The 21,040-nt window shown below is 39.1% G+C and overlaps 1 protein-coding gene across 1 annotated transcript in view; it reads left to right on the top strand.

The window, feature by feature from the left end:
* Positions 1 to 21,040, top strand: part of BCAT1 (branched chain amino acid transaminase 1) — a 269,064-nt gene that overhangs the window by 205,349 nt on the left and 42,675 nt on the right. The window contains exons 11-12 of the transcript XR_009565426.2: positions 9,199 to 9,394; positions 10,701 to 10,804. The gene's annotated coding sequence lies outside the window, so the exon portion shown is untranslated. The remainder of the gene's footprint in view (positions 1 to 9,198; positions 9,395 to 10,700; positions 10,805 to 21,040) is intronic.

Below are 21,040 nucleotides of genomic sequence, written 5' to 3' on the forward strand. Positions count from 1 at the left end.
CATTTTCTTTTTGTAGAGACTGGGATAAAACAGTATAATTTTTAGAAGTTAGGAGCCCAAAGTAGTAACAGATCCTAAGGCTGAGAATGCCTACATGGCTGGGTTGTTTGAGCATGGAAGGTAAGTAAAGATACTGCAACTGTAACTACTAGATACAATTTTGTGATCACCTATTTGAAAGCCAGTAGAAAGTAGAAGCCCAGAGACATAACTTTAAATGATTATCACATATCCAAGGAATAAAGACACTGGAACACTTAAAAACCATTTACATTCTTTTTTTTTTTTTAACATCTTTATTGGAGTCCAATTGCTTTACAATGTTGTGTTAGTTTCTGCTATATAACAAAGTGAATCAGCTATACATATACATACATCCCCATATCTCCTCCCTCTTGCGTCTCCCTCACACCCTCCCTATCCCACCCTCTAGGTGGTCACAAAGCATGAAGCTGATGAGTTTTACCAAACTTTTACTTTCATGTAACCTTCACCACAACCAAGGTATAGAACAATATCAGGTCAGGTATTTTTTTTTTACTTTTACCCACATATTTATTACTTATAGCACTCTTCATTCCTTTTGTAAATAAGTTTCCATGTGGTGTTGTTTTCCTTCCACTTAAAGAACTACCTTAAAACATTTCTTGTAAATCCCTGCCCTGATATTCTCATGAGGAAGACAGACAATAAACAAAATATACAGGATGTTGGAAGAAAAAAAACATTTCTGGTAGTGCAAATCTATTAGTGACAGATCCTTCCAGGTCTTGATTTTTAAAAAACATTTTTATTTTGCCTTCATTTTTTTAAAGAATATTTTCATTGGATGTAGAATGCTAGGAGGGAAGACTTTTGGTTGCTGTTTTCTTTTCAACACTTTAAAGATGTTGTTTCATTGTTTTCTGGCTTACAAAGTTCTGCCAAGAAATCCATGGTCAATCTTATCTTTATTCCTTTATTCAGACCCCTTTTATGTTAGAGGACAGAAATAGTGTGTCTTTTTAGCTGCATTGAAATTTTTCTCTTTATTCCTGGATTTCAGCTATTTGATTATGATGTGCCTTGGTGAGATTTCTTGTGCATTTATAATGTCTGGGACTCTTTATAATTCCCAAATATATGAGTTTATAGTTTTCACTGAACTTGACAAAATTTTGGCCATTATTTATCCACATATTTTTCTGCTCCTTCCTCAACACACACACTTCTCCCGAAATTCCATTGCACATGTATTGGGCCACTTGCTATCATCCTATAGGTCACAGAGGCTCTGTTCATTTTTTTGTTCAGTCTTTTTTCTTTTCATGTTTCATTTTGAAATGTTTCTGGTGGTATGTCTTCTGGATCACCCACTTCTTATTCTGTTGTAACTAATTTGCTGTTAAATTTTTGCTGGCAACCTTTTCATGTCAGATACCGTATTTTTCACCTCTGGATGTTTCATTTCATTCTTTTGATATCATCCATGTTTATGTTTCTTTTAAATTCTTTAACATATTTATAATAGGTTTTTAAACCTCTTTATTAATTTCATCATGTTGGCCAGTTCTAGGAATGTTTTTATTGACTAATTTTTCTTCTGGTTATGGGTCACATTTTCCTGTTTCTTCATATAGCTAAAATTTTGGTGGGGGGTACTAGATATTCTGAATTTTACATTGTTGAGCTTCTGGATTTTGTTTCTTCCTTAAAAGGGTGTTGGACTTTATTCTATCAAGCAGTTAACGTTTCTTGCTCAGGATTTAATCTTTCTCTGATTTTAGAGTTGCCTATTCTCTAGAGCTAGAATATTCTTACTACTAAGGCAAGAGCTTTCTGAGATTTCCAAAAGTCCCAGACTTCAACCCTCTTTGAGCTCTGAGACTGGTTTAGTTTTTTTCTTTTTTTTAAACATCTTTATTGGGGTATAATTGCTTTACAATGGTGTGTTAGTTTCTGCTTTATAACAAAGTGAATCAGTTATACATATACATATGTTCCCATATCTCTTCCCTCTTGCGTCTCCCTCCCTCCCACCCTCCCTATCCCACCCCTCCAGGCGGTCACAAAGCCCCGAGCTGATCTCCCTGTGCTATGCGGCTGCTTCCCACTAGCTATCTACCTTACGTTTGGTAGTGTATGCCATGGTAGTCCATGCCTCTCTCTTGCTTTGTCACAGCTTACCCTTCCCCCTCCCATATCCTCAAGTCCATTCTCTAGTAGGTCTGTGTCTTTATTCCTGTCTTACCCCTAGGTTCTTCATGACATTTTTTTCCTTAAATTCCATATATATGTGTTAGCATATGGTATTTGTCTTTCTCTTTCTGACTTACTTCACTCTATATGACAGACTCTAGGTCTATCCACCTCATTACAAATAGCTCAATTTCGTTTCTTTTTATGGCTGAGTAATACTCCATTGTATATATGTGCCACATCTTCTTTATCCATTCATCCGATGATGGGCACTTAGGTTGCTTCCATCTCCAGGCTACTGTAAATAGAGCTGCAATGAACATTTTGGTACATGACTCTTTTTGAATTATGGTTTTCTCAGGGTATATGCCCAGTAGTGGGATTGCTGGGTCATATGTTAGTTCTATTTGTAGTTTTTTAAGGAACCTCCATACTGTAGCTACCTCCATAGTAGCTGTACCAATTTACATTCCCACCAGCAGTGCAAGAGTGTTCTCATTTCTCCACACCCTCTCCAGCATTTATTGTTTCTAGATTTTTTGATGATGGCCATTCTGACTGGTGTGAGATGATATCTCATTGTAGTTTTGATTTGCATTTCTCTAATGATTAATGATGTTGACCATTCTTTCATGTGTTTGTTGGCAGTCTATATATCTTCTTTGGAGAAATGTCTATTTAGGTCTTCTGCCCATTTTTGGATTGGGTTGTTTGTTTTTTTGTTATTGAGCTGCATGAGCTGCTTGTATATTTTGGAGATTAATCCTTTGTCGGTTGCTTCATTTGCAAATATTTTCTTCCATTCTGAGGGTTGTCTTTTGGTCTTGTTTATGGTTTCCTTTGCTGTGCAAAAGCTTTGAAGTTTCATTAGGTCCCATTTGTTTATTTTTGTTTTTATTTCCATTTCTCTAGGAGGTGAGTTAAAAAGGATCTTGCTGTGATGTATGTCATAGCGTGTTCTGCCTATGTTTTCCTCTAAGAGTTTGATAGTTTCTGGCCTTACATTTAGGTCTTTAATCCATTTTGAGCTTATTTTTGTGTATGGTGTTAGGGAGTGATCTAATCTCATACTTTTACATGTACCTGTCCAGTTTTCCCAGCACCACTTATTGAAGAGGCTGTCCTTTCTCCATTGTACATTCCTGCCACCTTTATCAAAGATAAGCTGATCATATGTGCGTGGGCTTATCTCTGGGCTTTCTATCCTGTTCCATTGATCTATCTTTCTGTTTTTGTGCCAGTACCATACTGTCTTGATTACTGTAGCTTTGTAGTATAGTCTGAAGTCAGGGAGCCTGATACCTCCAGCTCCGTTTTTCGTTCTCAAGATTGCTTTGGCTATTCGGGGTCTTTTGTGTTTCCATACAAATTGTGAATTTTTTTGTTCTAGTTCTGTGAAAAATGCCATTGGTAGTTTGATCGCGATTGCATTGAATCTGTAGATTGCTTTGGGTAGTAGAGTCATTTTCACAATATTGATTCTTCCAATCCAAGAATATGGTATATCTCTCCATCTATTTGTATCATCTTTAATTTCTTTCATCAGTGTCTTATAATTTTCTGAATACAGGTCTTTTGTCTCCTTGGGTAGGTTTATTCCTAGATATTTTATTCTTTTTGTTGCAATGGTAAATGGGAGTGTTTTCTTGATTTCACTTTCAGATTTTTCATCATTAGTGTATAGGAATGCCAGAGATTTCTGTGCATTAATTTTGTATCCTGCTACTTTACCAAATTCATTGATTAGCTCTAGTAGTTTTCTGGTAGCATCTTTAGGATTCTCTATGTATAGGATCATGTCATCTGCAAACAGTGACAGCTTTACTTCTTTTCCGATTTCGATTCCTTTTATTTCCTTTTCTTCTCTGATTGCTGTGGTTAAAACTTCCAAAACTATGTTGAATAAGAGTGGTGAGAGTGGGCAACCTTGTCTTGTTCCTGATCTTAGTGGAAATGCTTTCAGTTTTTCACCGTTGTGGATGATGTTGGCTGTGGGTTTGTCATATATGGCCTTTATTATGTTGAGGAAAGTTCCCTCTATGCCTACTTTCTGCAGGGTTTTTATCATAAATGGGTGTTGAATTTTGTCGAAAGCTTCCTCTGCATCTATTGAGATGATCATGTGGTTTTTCTCCTTCAGTTTGTTAATATGGTGTATCACGTTGATTGATTTGCGTATATTGAAGAATCCTTGCGTTCCTGGAATAAACCCCACTTGATCATGGTGTATGATCCGTTTAATGTGCTGTTGGATTCTGTTTGCTAGTGTTTTGTTGAGGATTTTTGCATCTATGTTCATCAGTGATATTGGCCTGTAGTTTTCTTTCTTTGTGACATCCTTGTCTGGTTTTGGTATCAAGGTGATGGTGGCTTCGTAGAATGAGTGTGGGAGTGTTCCTCCCTCTGCTATATTTTGGAAGAGTTTGAGAAGGATAGGTGTTAGCTCTTCTCTAAATGTTGGATAGAATTCGCCTGTGAAGTCATCTGGTCCTGGGCTTTTGTTTGTTGGAAGATTTTTAATCACAGTTTCAATTTCAGTGCTTGTGATTGGTCTGTTCATATTTTCTATTTCTTCCTGATTCAGTCTTGGCAGGTTGTGCATTTCTAAGAATTTGTCCATTTCTCCCAGGTTGTCCACTTTATTGGCATAGAGTTGCTTGTAGTAATCTCTCATGACCTTTTGTATTTCTCCAGTGTCACTTTTTACTTCTCCTTTTTCATTTCTAATTCTCTTGATTTGAGTCTTCTCCCTTTTTTTCTTGATGAGTCTGGCTAATGGTTTATCAATTTTGTTTATCTTCTCAAAGAACAAGGTTTTAGTTTTATTGATCTTTGCTATCGTTTCCTTCATTTCTTTTTCATTTATTTCTGATCTGATTTTTATGATTTCTTTCCTTCTGCTAACTTTGGGGTTTTTTTGTTCTTCTTTCTCTAATTGCTTTAGGTGCAAGGTTAGGTTGTTTATTTGAGATGTTTCCTGTTTCTTAAGGTAGGATTGTATTGCTATAAACTTCCCTCTTAGAACTGCTTTTGCTGTATCCCATAGGTTTTGGGTCGTCGTGTCTCCATTGTCATTTGTTTCTAGGTATTTTTTTTTATTTCCTCTTTGATTTCTTCAGTGATCACTTCGTTATTAAGTAGTGTATTGTTTAGCCACCATGTGTTTGTATTCTTTACAGATCTTTTCCTGTAATTGATATCTAGTCTCACAGTGTTGTGGTCGGAAAAGATACTTGATACAATTTCAATTTTCTTAAATTTACCAAGACTTGATTTGTGACCCAAGATATGATCTATCCTGGAGAATGTTCCATGAGCACTTGAGAAAAATGTGTATTCTGTTGTTTTTGGATGGAATGTCCTATAAATATCAATTAAGTCCATCTTGTTTAATGTATCATTTAAAGCTTGTGTTTCCTTATTTATTTTCATTTTGGATGATCTGTCCATTGGTGAAAGTGGGGTTTTAAAGTCCCCTACTATGAATGTGTTACTGTCGATTTCCCCTTTTATGGCTGTTAGTATTTGCCTTATGTATTTAGGTGCTCCTACGTTGGGTGCATAAATATTTACAATTGTTGTATCTTCTTCTTGGATCAATACCTTGATCATTATGTAGTGTCCTTCTTTGTCTCTTCTAATAGTCTTTACCTTAAAGTCTGTTTTGTCTGATATGAGAACTGCTACTCCAGCTTTCTTTTGATTTCCATTTGCATGGAATATCTTTTTCCATCTCCTTACTTTCAGTCTGTATGTGTCTCTAGGTCTGAAGTGGGTCTCTTGTAAACAGCATATATATGGGTCTTGTTTTTGTATCCATTCAGCCAATCTGTGTCTTTTGGTGGGAGTATTTAGTCCAGTTACATTTAAGGTAATTATCGATATGTATGTTCCTATTCCCATTTTCTTAATTGTTTTGGGTTCATTATTGTAGGTCTTTTCCTTCTCTTGTGTTTCTTGCCTAGAGAAGTTCCTTTAGCATTTGTTGTAAGGCTGGTTTGGTGTTGCTGAACTCTCTCAGCTTTTGCTTGTCTATAAAGGTTTTAATTTCTCCATCAAATCTGAATGAGATCCTTGCTGGTTAGAGTAATCTTGGTTGCAGGTTTTTCTCCTTCATCACTTTAAATATGTCCTGCCAGTCCCTTCTGGTTTGCAGAGTTTCTGCTGAAAGATCAGCGGTTAACCTTATGGGGATTCCCTTGTGTGTTATTTGTTGTTTTTCCCTTGCTGCTTTTAATATGTTTTCTTTGTATTTAATTTTTTAAGTTTCATTAATATGTGTCTTGGCATATTTTTCCTTGGATTTATCCTGTATGGGACTACCTGTGCTTCCTGGACTTGATTAACTATTTCCTTTCCCATATTAGGGAAGTTTTCAACTATAATCTCTTCAAATATTTTCTCACAGTCTCTTTCTTTTTCTCTTCTTCTTCTGGAACCCCTATAATTCGGATGTTGGTGCATTTAATGTTGTCCCAGAGGTCTCTGAGACTGTCCTCAGTTCTTTTCATTCTTTTTTCTTTATTCTGCTCCTCAGTAGTTATTTCCACTATTTTATGTTCCAGGTCACTTATCCGTTCTTCTGCCTCAGTTATTCTGCTATTGATCCCATCTAGAGTATTTTTAATTTCATTTATTGTGTTGTTCATCGTTGCTTGTTTCATCTTTAGTTCTTCTAGGTCCTTGTTAAATATTTCTTGTATTTTGTCTATTCTATTTCCAAGATTTTGGATATCTTTACTATCATTATTCTGAATTCTTTTTCAGGTAGACTGCCTATTTCCTCTTCATTTGTTAGGTCTGGTGGGTTTTAATCTTGCTCCTTCAACTGCTGTGTGTTTTTCTGTCTTCTCATTTTGCTTATCTTACTGTGTTTGGGGTCTCCTTTTTGCAGGCTGCAGGTCCGTAGTTCCCGTTGTTTTTGGTGTCTGTCCCCAGTGGCTAAGGTTGGTTCAGTGGGTTGTGTAGGCTTCCTGGTGGAGGGGACTAGTGCCTGTGTTCTGGTGGATGAGGCTGGACCTTGTCTTTCTGGTGGGCAGGTCCACATCTGGTGGTGTGTTTTGGGGTGTCTTTGGACTTATTATGATTTTAGGCAGCCTCTCTGCTAATGGGTGGGGTTGTGTTCCTGTCTTGCTAGTTGTTTCGCATAGGGTGTCCAGCACTGTAGCTTGCTGGTCGTTGAGTGAAGCTGGGTGCTGGTGTTGAGATGGCGATCTCTGGGAGATTTTCACCATTTGATATTATGTGGAGCTGGGAGGTCTCTTGTGGACCAGTGTCCTGAAGTTGGCTCTCCCACCTCAGAGGCACAGCACTGACTCCTTGCTGGAGCACCAAGAGCCTTTCATCCACACGGCTCAGAATAAAAGGGAGAAAAAGTAGAAAGGAAGAATTAGTAGAAGTAGAAAGAAAGAAAGAAAGAAAGAAAGAAAGAAAGAAAGAAAGAAAGAAAGAAAGAAAGAAAGAAGAAAGAAAGAAAGGAGGGAGGGAGGGAGGAAGGAAGGAAGGAAGGAGGGAAGGAAGGAAGGAAAAAAAGAAAGAAAGAAAGAACATAAAGTAAAAGAAAATAAAGTAAGATAAAATAAAATAAAGTTATTAAAATAAAAAATAACTTTTAAGAAAAAAAATTAAAAAAAAAAAAAACGGACGGATAGAACCCTAGGACAAATGGTGGAAGCAAAGCTATACAGACAAAATCTCACACAGAAGCATACACATACACACTCACAAAAAAAGGAAAAGGGGAAAAAATCATAAATATTGCTCTCAAGGTCCACCTCCTCAATTTGGGATGATTCGTTGTCTATTCATGTATTCCACAGATGCAGGTACATCAAGTTGATTGTGGAGCTTTAAACCACTGCTTCTGAGGCTGCTGGGAGAGATTTCCCTTTCTCTTCTTTGTTCTCACAGCTCCCGGGGGCTCAGCTTTGGATTTGGCCCCACTTCTGCGTGTAGGTCGCCGGAGGGCGTCTGTTCTTCGCTCAGACAGCACGGGGTTAAAGGAGCAGCTGCTTCGGGGGATCCGGCTCACTCAGGCCAGGGGGAGGGCGGGACACGGAGTGCGGGGCGGGCCTGCGGTGGCAGAGGCCGACGTGACGCACCAGCGTGAGGCGCGTCGTGCGTTCTTCCGGGGAAGTTGTCCCTGGATAGCGGGACCCTGGCAGTGGGGGCCTGCACAGGCTCCCCGGAAGGGGGGTGTGTATAGTGACCTGTGCTTGCACACAGGCTTCTTGGTGGCAGCAACAGCCTTAGCGTCTCATGCCCATCTCTGGGATCCACGCTTTTAGCCGCGGCTCGCGCCTGTCTCTGGAGCTCCTTTAAGCAGCGCTCTTAATCCTCTCTCCTCGAGCACCAGGAAACAAAGAGGGAAGAAAAAGTCTCCTGCCTCTTCGGCAGCTCCTGACTTTTCCCCGGACTCCCTCCCGGCTAGCCGTGGTGCACTAACCCCTGCAGGCTGTGTTCACGCCGCCTACCCAGTCCTCTCCCTGCGCTCCGACCGAAACCCGAGCCTCAGCTCGCAGCCCCGCCCGCCCCGGCGGGTGAGCAGACAAGCCTCTCGGGCTGGTGAGTGCCTGTCGGCCCTGATTCTCTGTGCGGGAATCTCCCCGCTTTGCCCTCCGCACCCGTGTTGCTGCGCTCTCCTCCGCGGCCTCGAAGCTCCCCGCCTCTGCCACCCGCAGTCTCCGGCCGTGAAGGGGCTTCCTAGTGTGTGGAAACTTTTCCTCCTTCACAGCTCCCTCCCACTGGTGCCGGTCCCATCCCTATTCTTTTGTCTCTGTTTATTCTTTTTTCTTTTGCCCTACCCAGGTACGTGGGGAGTTTCTTGCCTTTTGGGAGGTCTGAGGTCTTCTGCCAGCGTTCAGTAGGTGTTCTGTAGGAGTTGTTCCACGTGTAAATGTATTTCTGGTGTATCTGTGGGGAGGAAGGTGATCTCCGCGTCTTACTCTTCCGCCATCTTCCCCTCGTCCTCTCCGAATCAGGAACACTGGGGCTGGAACCCAGTCATCTGTGTTTTCACAGGTCCTCCTGGGGATTCTGATGCACGCTAGACAGAGTTTGAGAACCAGTGATCTGCTAGTGTTGGAGGGCCTCCTGAAGAGGTGAGGGTGGCTGTACCTCACCGTGAGGACGAGGACACTGGTAGCAGAAGTTCTGGGGAGTACTCCTTGGCGTGAGCCCTCCCGGAGTCCACCATTAGCCACACCAAGGAGCCTCGGTAATAAAGATTTATGTCTATGTTTTCTTCTAAGAATTTTGTACTCTTAGCTGTCACATTTTGGTCTTTGATTCATTTTGAGTTACTTTTTTATATGGTGTGAGGTATTCTCAAGCATTTTAAATGTTCTTCTACGTTGTTATAAGTATTTTGAATGGTCCACATCTTAAATACTCTGATTTATCTCATAAAGTTATGAAGATTATATCACTCTGCTTTCAGTTAATACATAGATCTGTGTAATAATCACTTGTATTCTCCTCTTTCTTTAAAAACTATAGAGAACAGACAACTCTGTATTTTTTTTAAATTTAAAAAAAATTTTTTTTGTGGTACGCGGGCCACTCACTGTTGTGGCCTCTCCCATTGCGGAGCACAGGCTCCGGATGTGCAGGCTCAGCGGCCGTGGCTCACGGGCCCAGCCACTCCGCGGCATGTGGGATCTTCCCGGACCGAGGCACGAACCCATGTCCCCTGCATCGGCAGGCGGACTCTCAACCACTGCGCCACCAGGGAAGCCCTACACATATTTTTTTTCTGGATATAAATGTTATTTATATACCTGTAAGAGTCAAATAATTGAAGTGGAAACCCCAAACCTCTTTTAATCAGGTTAAGGATAAACAGGGTCATTAGTATCAGCTTTACACATGACTTGGAGGTTTCTAAAAATGAATTATTTGAAATTTGTTGTTTTACCATAGCTACAGCAAAATGGCTTTGTGGAAATATCCTTTATTTCTCCAAATGCTTTTTATGAAGCACATTTTAAATGACTTCAGTATATTCCATCAAGTGGACATAGCATCCTATACTTATTTTCTTTTTGTTTTGAAATTTTATGCTTTAAATGGATTTTAACTTGACTTATCTTATCCCGATGAGTACACCTAATATTTGGGTTAGCTCTAGCCCAGTTTATTGGCTAGAGCTGTAATAATGTATTTTCTCTCTCTCTGGTGGACAATTGTAATGCTCTTTGTAATAAGTAACTATTATATACCCAAAGGATAGTTGGTTGTATTAAAAGAACCATTTATAAAAGTTGTTATTTCTGTAAATGTGAGTTTCTGTATGGTTTCATTTAATCATTTGTATTTTTACTTTCCAAAATAAGTGAGCAAAATGGAAAAAGCCTATAAAAGTGGGCCTTTTAGCCTAAAAGAACAAAAATTATGCGTGTACTTGGCAAAGGGACATAGAGATATTGTTATGTGGATAAGGCAGCGATTAGTGAATGTAAAATAGTGATTTTTTAAAAATTTCACTAACATGCCATTCATTGTTCTCCCATACTTTCTGGCAGATTCTCCTGTGACTTTGACCTTCACACTGGTCTTCGGTCCACAATGCAAGTCACAGGTGCTGGGACGGATTGCCCTGTGAAACTTCTAGTAGAAGGAAAGCAATGTAAGTGTCTAATACATGGAAAGCAAAGAGTAAAGAAGTACTTAAGCCCTCAACTTAAAATGTGCAGGACATTTGCTTATTTGCTTTGTCAATATTAGAGAATTTCATATTACAGGATATTAGCTGAGGTTGAGAGGCCCTAAGAGGCCCAAGTAAGATATTGAAATCCGTTAACATTTAAGAATCATTAAGAGTCTTTTTCCTTATTTTTCAAGGCATATGCTAATCGTCAGTTGGAATCAAGTGTTTCCTCTCATGGAGTACTATTCCATAGTTAAGTAAAAGATAGGATTTCTTTTGAAGTATATGATCACTGCTTATTATAGGGGAACTGACAAGGAAGCACATTCATTATTTTTTTTTACTGTATAGAAACTTGATTTAAGGGTTCATAAGGATAACATTTATTTTAAGCTATTGTATTGAACATAATATTTCCCTAGGACTGTATTTTCATTTACTCTTGGCATTGTATCATTTATTTTATTTAATCATTCAACTCTTTTATTTAACTGAAATTCTCTCATTCACTCAGTAAATTTTCTCAGAGAGCATTAATTGAGCAGTAACCAGCACCAGGCACTGAGGTCCATGTTACTGTCTTAGAGACCCTTGGGTGGTTTGGGGGCTTAAATAATTCGATAGGCATATAATCAGCTACTGTGTTCAAACCATAGAATTGTGTGGAGCTTCTAAGGCAGGAGCTATACTGCATTTACCTTTGTATCTCCAGTTATACTGTAGACACTCAGTTACATATTTGTCAAATTAAATTAAGTAGCATCCTTGAGCGTTAGACTTGGAGATGTAGTGTCTAAGAGGCTCATAGAGGTGCCCCAGAGATGGCCAAAAGGTAGCGTGACAAGGCAGATTTCTGGGAGTTCCCTACTTATATGTCAGCTAGAGTAGACTCCCCTTTATCTATTGGGTTTCTGTATAAGATTTCATTTTTTTAAAATGTATCTACTGCTAAAAAATATTAGAGTCATTGATAATTCAATTGCCTCAATTACAAATGAGGTAAATCTAGTTTTCAGGAATCTATATCGGTTATAAGTTACGTAAATCTTTCTAAACAGATGTAGTTCACATCATGTCCCCTGCTTGCCCTTTTTTTCTTCCTTTCTTTCTTTTCTCTCTCTCTTTTTTTTGGTTGTTGTTTAAAAAAGAAGGGGGGGCCAACAGCCTAAAAATAATTTTCTCAAGAAACGATGAAGCAATAAAGTACAGAAGCCTTTGAAGACTGCTAGCAAGTTATGTCAGTGTTTGTAATGTGAAACTGCTTGAGGTCTCTTCAATGCTGTGTGCCCTCACACTGTGCATGAATTCATTAAAACAATGCAGAATTCTTCTGGGGCAGGAAAATAAGGAAACTAATTTTTAAATGACTAAGGACTGAGGGTAAGCTTCTCTCTTAATTTCCCTGGCCTAATGGAAAACACATACATATGCTATCAGCTCATCTCTATCATTAAAAATAAGTTAGAACCGAAAACATGTACAATCACATCAAGGCTTGTCAATTAAAAGTCAACCCAGGAAAAATGTTTTGGAGATTACTGAGCCTGTCAGCTTCCACTGAAAGTGAGACGAGATCTAGAGAGCAAGGCCTTGGTTAATGTTGAGATCTTTGTTATAAAGCAAAGAAAAACTGCTTCCTCCAGGTAACTTGGTGTTGATGTCATTTGCCTTAAGAGAATACTTCCAGATTATTAAACTGATTATTCGTCATACGCTTTAACTTGTGAACTCTAGGAATAAGTCAACAAGACTGATTCAGAAATACAAGGGCTAGGACACTTGTGGGGACTTTCCTGGCTGTCCAGTGGTTAAGAATCCGCCTTCCAATGCAGGGGACATGGGTTCGATCCCTGGTCGGGGAACTAAGATCCCACATGGCACAGGGCAACTAAGCCCGCACACTGTAGCTACTGAGCCTGCGAGCCACAACTAGAGAGAAGCCCGTGCGCAACAACGATAGATCCTGCGTGCTGCAACGAAGATCCAGTGTGCTGCAACTAAGGCCCAACACAGCCAAATAAATAAATAAATATTAAAATAATAATAAACTCAGCCTCAAAATTTTTTTTTTAAAAAAACGAAATACAAGGGCTAAATGTCATGAGAGGTGTATCTCTCCCTTTTGCAGCAGAAAATTACAGAAAACTCTCGAATAAGCATTTTTCTTACCACTGAGATTGTGAAATTTTTTTTAAATTCAGAGAATGGAATGCAACTCTCTGATGGACTTTTGTCTTCAATTTTCAAAACTGTTTCATGAGCTGAAATTTTCAAAGGAGTGGTTGGGAATAAATGTTATTTACAAATTCCAGAAGCCCATAAACTGCCTTTTCTTTACAAAATGGCCAACTGAATATTTTGAACTCATGTGTCTATCAGAAATGTAGATGCGGGCTTCCCTGGTGGCATAGTGGTTGAGAGTCCGCCTGCCGATGCAGGGGACGCGGGTTTGTGCCCCTGTCTGGGAAGATCCCACATGCCGCGGAGCGGCTGGGCCCGTGAGCCATGGCTGCTGAGCCTGCGCATCCGGAGCCTGTGCTCCGCAACGGGAGAGGCCACAACAGTGAGAGGCCCGCGTACCGCAAAAACAAAAACAAAACAAATAAAAAAACACAATACAAAAGGTACAAAATGAAGGCAGTCTTCATGATACAATTTGAAATGACAGGCCAACCATGCCATTTTAGTATTAAAAAGTCAGGATGATGAAGGAAAAAGGTTGGGTAGCCTACCAAAACAGAGGAGGTAGCAGTCAAAAGCAAGTATTGTTCTTCTTCCATCGACTCAGAGGGAATGGTTGCACTAAGGAGTAAACAGGCAGTGAGGGAAAGAACAGCATGTTGCAGAAGGAGAACGAGAGTATAGCTGAGGAGGGATGGGGAGAGATGGGGGGTGAAGAATGACTGCATGGCCAGGGACAGAGAAGTTGAATTGTGAATTAAAGAAGCAGAATATATGACACAGACCTAGACATCATCATACTAAGTGAAGTAAGCCAGAAAGAGAAAGATAAATACCATATCAAATCACTTATACATGGAATCTAAAATACGACACAAATGAACATATCTATGAAACAGAAACAGACTCACAGACATAGAGAACAGACTTGTGGTTGCCAAGGCGGGGGTGGAGGAGGGATGGAATGGGAGTTTGGGATTAGCAGATGCAAACTGTTATATATAGAATGGATAAACAATAAGGTCCTACTGTATAACACAGGGAACTACATTCAATATCCTGTGATAAAATATACTGGAAAAGAATATGAAAAAGAATATACACATATGTATAACTGAGTCACTTTGCTGTACAGCAGAAATTAACAGAACATTGTAAATCAAACAGACTTCAATAAAATTAATTTAAAAAGAATATATGACACAAAGCATTTATCCAGATGGAATTAAGTAACATTTATAATAGGTAACATGGGAAGTAGATGAGGGAATGTAGACTCTCTCTCTTTATTGTGTTCTGTCACAGTAGAGGGTAAAATAATATGAATGAAAATTTTTTTACGATGAAAAAGAAATGACTACCTATGCAAGGTATTTGTTCTTTGTGTCTAAAATGTATGCTCTACGTGTCTTGGTGAGAAAGAATATCTTGTCTCTTAAATACATTTTAATTCTCATTGTATTTATTGCATAACTATTCCCTAAAGGACAACGCACCTTTGGTTGCAGAGCCATAATCTTCGAATTCTTGTTAAGATTTGTCTGAGTTTTGTTTCGTATCCACCTTTATGGTGATCATTTTGTAAAAATAAACATTTATACTTTAAAAAGTTGTATAGGCTTATAACAAAGCTTAAAACAAAACAAAGCAAGACAACATCTGCTCTACGAATGCAAACTCTGCTTTCTACAGAGGCAACCACTTCCAACAGAGGGTTTACCTCTCTGTTTCCACAAATGCTTTTGCACGTCTGTTGATTGCGCATGCGTGCGCGCAGTCTCTCTCTCTCTCTCTCTCTCTCACACACACACACACACACACACACATACACATTTGCCTGGAATGGGAATAGGCAGGTTTTCCCAGATGAACTATAGATTCGCCCTTAGAACTGTCTCAAGGTGCTGTTCCACTGAACAACTTGGGGGAGCACGTCCCTCGTTTCTCCAAGAGGTCTCATGAGATGTGGCACGGGCCCAAACAGATCCCCAAATCAGTTTGAGCAGGCTATAATGCTCATAAACTTGGACCCTAGACACAGGCTCCAGCTTTTCCGGGAGAAATTTTAGATACTACTTGCTAATTTGGATGGTGTTATTGTTATTCAGAGTTCATCCTTCTAATTTGAGTCACATCTGTGACTGCTTAGCTGAACTGGGAGCCTCAGCATTGAGCTCTATCTTCATTTGCTCAAGGGACACATGGTGTGGTAGGAGCCATCATGCTTTGTTTTTACAAATCAAACTCTTAATTAATTACTGAACATACTGCAATCCACTAATCAAGCTGTATTTTTTGAGACATTTCTGACTGATAAATATCTAGTCATCTGGCTTTGCAATATACCCTCTTGTCCTTGCTTTAGACAAAAATGGTAGGAGTCATCGGAAATGTTTCTTTTTATGTGTGATTTGTTCATTATCATGCACGAGCTTGGAAGAAAATAATTTCCCATAGAATTATATCCATATTCTTCTGGCCCACACTGAGAGGTAGTGTTTTCGAGTCAGAGCGGGCACTGAATGCAAAATCGTAAAAGACTTGGGTTCAAATTCTGACTTGGCTATTTCCAACTGATGGAACTTTAAATCTCAGTTTCTTATTTGTAGATTTGTTTTGAAAATTAAATGAGAAAAACCACATAAAACACCTAGTTCTGTGCTGGGCATCTAGCTAGCAGTGAAGTTTCCGATCATCCATTCATTCCCTCATTCCCACAAATATTTCTGGAGGATTACCTGGAATTTCCTAGGCTTTTAGGCATGGAGAAAACGATTGTAGGCAAGATAGATAGAAAAAGTGGCTCTTTACATGAAGCTTATACTCTGGGGGAGGGGGATTCATAATAAATCAGAAATAAATAAGTGAAATAATTGCATGTATATTATAATAGCTCTCTATTTTGTTTTTTAGATAATTGTGTATATATCTCACTTTCCATGTGATGAAAAGTTTTGTGAGAACAGTGTCTTACCGTTTTCTTTATCAAGATCACTATTGCACAAATTAGGAAACATATCTGTTGAGTAAATAAATGAACAAATGTAAGAAAGTCTCTAATCTATCTATATATTTGGAATGGCTTATGGTTTTACAGGAATATTTTAGTAGGCACATCTATTACAAAATTCAAAAAGCATTCCTGAGATTCTTAAAGAGGCAGTATGGGGCAAAGGGTAAGAACAACGAATGCCCTGCACCCAGATTTCCTGGGTTTGAACCACAGTATGTAGCTATGTGACTTAAACACTCTGTGCCTCAGTTCACCCACAAGGAAAATAATTTGAGTAACAAATACCTCTAGAATATAGCTGTCATGCAGATTTAAAGAATTATTTCATGCGGAACATTTAAGAACCATGGCACATAGCAAGCATTCAATAAATGTCAGATTTTTTCTTTAACTAGAGAGCTATTTCTCAGACCAGACTGTCTAAACAAATGGGAGTGCTTGGGAATTTACTCAGAAGTCTTCTCATTTGTATAAGAATTTTACATTTTGTGTTTTCATTTTGATGAAAAATTTCAAAAATATTAAAGTTTGTTTATTTTGGAAACCTACCAAGCCATTTCAGTGCCCATATTTGCACTTATACTGAAAGTTGCTTTGAGTGATCACCCAACATGACAGTGTTTAACTTTTAGTTTCTCAGACTGGGCTTACATATATTCTTGAGAGTTTAAAATTTCTCGAGATTGAAAAATACTGTTTTGGAGCCTCAAGCGTATATGTGCCATAAGCCGTAATACACATGTTCACAGTGCAAAACGCATCTGTCATTCAACACATGTTTATCATGGCCCTCATTCATGCCGTCTCCCAATTCTTTTGGATGCTCTGTCTTCAGGCCACATAGTAGGATTTCACTTCTTTTTGTTTGTTTGTTTTTGTTTTTTAACATCTTCATTGGAGTATAACTGCTTTACAATGGTGTATTAGTTTCTGCTTTATAACAAAGCTATACATATACATATATCCCCATATCTCCTCCCTCTTGCGTCTCCCTCCCACCCTGCCTATCCCACCCCTCTAGGTTGTCACAAAGCACGGAACTGATCTCGCTGTGCTATGCGGCTGCTTCCCACTAGCTATCTATTTTACATTTGGTAGTATATATAAGTCCATGCCACTCTCTCACCTTGTCCCATCCTACCCTTGCCCCTCCCCGTGTTCTCAAGTCCATTCTCTACATCTGTGTCTTTATTCCTGTCCTGCCCCTAGGTTCTTCTTAACCATTTTTTTTTTTTTTTTAGATTCCATATATATGTGTTAGCATACAGTATTTGTTTTTCTCTTTCTGACTTACTTCAGTCTGTATGACAGTCACTAGGTCCATCCACCTCACTACAAGTAACTCAATTTTGTTTCTTTTTAAGGCTGGGTAATACTCCATTGTATATATGTGCCACATCGTCTTTATCCATTCATCTGTCGATGGACACCTAGGTTGCTTCCATGTCCTGGCTTTTGTAAGTAGAGCTGCAATGAACATTGTGGTACATGACTCTTTTTGAATTATGTTTTTCTCAGGGTATATGCCCAGTAGTGGGATTGCTGGGTCATATGGTAGTTCTATTTTCAGTATTTTAAGAACCTCCATACTGTTCTGCATAGTGGCTGTATCAATTTATATTCCCACCAACAGTGCAAGAGGGTTCCCTTTTCTCCACAAAATCTACAGACAGTAAAGGCTGGAGAGAGGATTTCACTTCTTGGTCTTGTTTCTGTTTGGATGGAGAGGGGACCTGTGGCTACTTCTGGCCAATAAGTGGTGAGCAGAATCAACATGTGTTACTTCTGTACCAGTGTGTTTAATTGTTGGTGTAAGACCTTCCAGAACCCACTTTTCAAGTTTTAGCTGTTCATTGTCTGCAACCCTGAGCATCCCTGCCAATCCCTACATGTTGGACATGTAGCATACATGAGAAATAACTTATTTGTTGATTTAAGCTACTGAGATTTGTATGTTGTTTTCCATAACTGCAACCCAATTAGTATGTCATTTCATTGCACCTATTGTGTCTAAGCCATGATGAAGCTGCTGTGTAAATCAAAAGTAAGTCAGTTTCCCAGTGCAGACTTTTCTTCTCAGTTTACACCCTGCCAAATTATATTCTGAGAGCTGAGTTAATGTAAGCCTTTTATTATCTTAAACTTTCACTCAACTTGTAACTCCTCAGGTTCATGTTATTCTCCCTCATCAATGAGGATGATAATAAAGCACATACAGTGTCTACGCTTCTCACCAGATGCTAAGTAAACAGTAAAGATTTATTCTCCCAAGAGAAATGGAGAGCTGCCACAGGGAAAAGAAGAATATTGCTTGACAAGATGGTCTCTCTCAGCCTGATGTGCCACTCCCAGGCTGGATCTCTGGAGTTGCCTAGTGGTGGTTCCTAGTGGCAGCTTGAGACAGATCCTTCAGAAGTCATATTTGCCCGCCACTCTCAGTCAGTCACAAGACCCAACTGAGTCCACTAGAGCCAATTTGAAGTTCTTCAAAAGAACAGGTCTTTCTCAAAACAAATACTGTGTGCTAACACATATATATGGAATCTAAAAAAAAAAAAAAAAAAACAGTTCTGAAGAACTTAGGGGCAGGACAGGAAAAAAGATGCAGACATAGAGAATGGACTTGAGGACACAGGGAGGGGGAAAGGTAGGCTGGGACGAGGTGAGAGAGTGGCATGAACATGTGTACACTGCCAAGTGTGAAGTGAATAGCTAGTAGGAAGCAGCTGCATGGCACAGGGAGATTGGCTCAGTGCTTTGTGACCACCTAGACGGGTGGGATGCGGAGGGTGGTGGGGGGAGACACATGAGGGAGGGGATTTGGGGACATATGTATAAGTATGGCTGATTCACTTTGTTGTACGGCAGAAGCTGGTACAACATTGTAGAGTAATTATATGCCAATAAAGATGTTAAAATAAATAAATAAAATAAAAAAGAACGGGTCTTTTAAAGATTTGTCTATAGCATTGCTCTGGCATCAGGCGTAGGTCCAGTGAGCAAGTGGGAAAAGCAAAAGATCTTGCTTTTATCACCATGTCATCTAATAATATCTCTACTCTGCTCTAAAATGAATCATGGGCCCCGTGCCTTATAGGCTCTTCCTTGTCTCCAAGCTCATTGTCCATCTCCCTCAGAGATGTTCTTCCAAGGGGTTGGAGTTTATATCCCAATTTTTTCTTGTGTCAGGACCTGAACTCAAAGAAAGAGACCAGAAAGTCTACTTCACATAACAACCAGAAAGTCTACTTCAAAAACCACCCCCTCCCATATGTTCAGTCCAGATTAGGTACTTTTAAATTTTTTTCTTGAAACATAAAAAAGTCCTAGCTCATATTTAAAACACTAAAGCATGAGTTTTGAAGTGAGATACTTTCTCTTTAAGCAACATTTTTACTTTATACAACATCGATTAATGCATTCGAGAAATTTTTTCTGGAGCATGTACATGCAAGTTACCCACCATATTGAACAAAAGGGGGAAAGTGGAAAGAAATAAGGCTGAAACATTTTATAGGAACATGATCATGAAGGATTTGTAAGACACGTCAAAATGTTTGAATTTATCCTAAGGACAATGGAAAGCCATTGAAAGAGTCGGTGGGTAACAAGATAAGATTTGCATTTTAAAATAACCGCTCTGGCTCCAGCAAGATGGTGGGGTCAAGACTGGGAGTTAAGGTAAAAGTAAGGAAGTTGTTTTAGACATTCAGATGAGAGAGGGTGGTGGCTTTGACTTGAAGATCAAGAAGGAGATTTAATATGGAGGTACTAACTTGGGAGTCAGCATAGACATGAGCACTGAAGCTCTATGAGTGGTTGATAATACACGGATTGTATGGGAAGAACATGATCAAGGATGGAGCCAAGACAAACATCAATCCTTAAGGGTCTGGCAGGAAAAAGAACTGTGAAAGAAACTAAGAAGTATTAGAAGACAGATATACCAGGGGAGTGTGGTATCACGGAGCATAGGAAAGAGATTGTTTCAAAACTAGTGTTAAAAGATTACATAGGTTAGGGACCAAAATATTTCTGTTAGATTTCATAACTTAGGAGATTTCTGTTGGAGCAAGCAGTGTCAACGACCATGGTAGGAAAAAGCAGATTGTGGTAGGTTGATGAGTAAAAGAAAAAAGTAAAGAGAATAAATAGAGATAGTTCTTTCAGGAAAATTATCTTTGAAAGAAAAAAGAGGAGAATAGCTGGAAGGAGATACAGACTCAAGGAAATTTTCTTCTGTTTTACTGCTAATTTTAAGGAGAGTATAGAAAGAGAGAGGTAGAAGGTCTAGAGAAAGCAGATGGAAGGATTTTCTTAAAGGGACAAGAGGGAATGGGTGGAGGGATTAACATTAGACATTAGGAACATCTCTTCCCTTGTAACTGGAGGGAAACAGAAAGGATGGCTGTGGAAATGGCTAAATTTCTAGGTTTGGTAACATACAGTTAAGGGATTTACCTTTTGGCTATTTTCCTTTTGAAGTTGGAGGTGAGGTCATCGGTTGAGATTCAGTGGTGAGGTTGATGTTGGAAGTTTGGGGAGAGAGAGTGGAGATTCTTTGAAATAACTTCTGTAAAAAACTGAAGAGAGCTGATGATGGATGAGTACATCTTGCTCACAATTGGGGGGAGGCAGTTAAATGAAATGATGTATGGAAAGGTGTATGTGGTTGGTACAAAATAACTCAATAAATAGTAGCTATTATTATTATTAATATGATCGTTTTCCTTCTCCTTTTTATGCCACAATACTAATTCTAGCTTTTATTTACAGCTCCACTTCTTTGAAATTTGATCTCTTTGGTTTCTCTTAAGTTTCTTCCTTCACTCCACCTCAAGGCTCTTGCTTTCAGCTCATCACTTTCATCTCTTTCAACTCTTTCCGCTTGGTTGTTTTACATAATGCCTTATTGATACTGTCCCTTCCAAGTTGGCCTGATCCCCAGCATATCTTCTTCTGATTATTTCCCTGTAGGACAGTTCGTCACCTCTCTCTTGAGCTCATCATCAGAACTCAAA

This window comes from Globicephala melas, chromosome 10, assembly GCF_963455315.2.
Source record: "Globicephala melas chromosome 10, mGloMel1.2, whole genome shotgun sequence".
Taxonomy (NCBI): Eukaryota; Metazoa; Chordata; class Mammalia; order Artiodactyla; family Delphinidae; genus Globicephala; species Globicephala melas.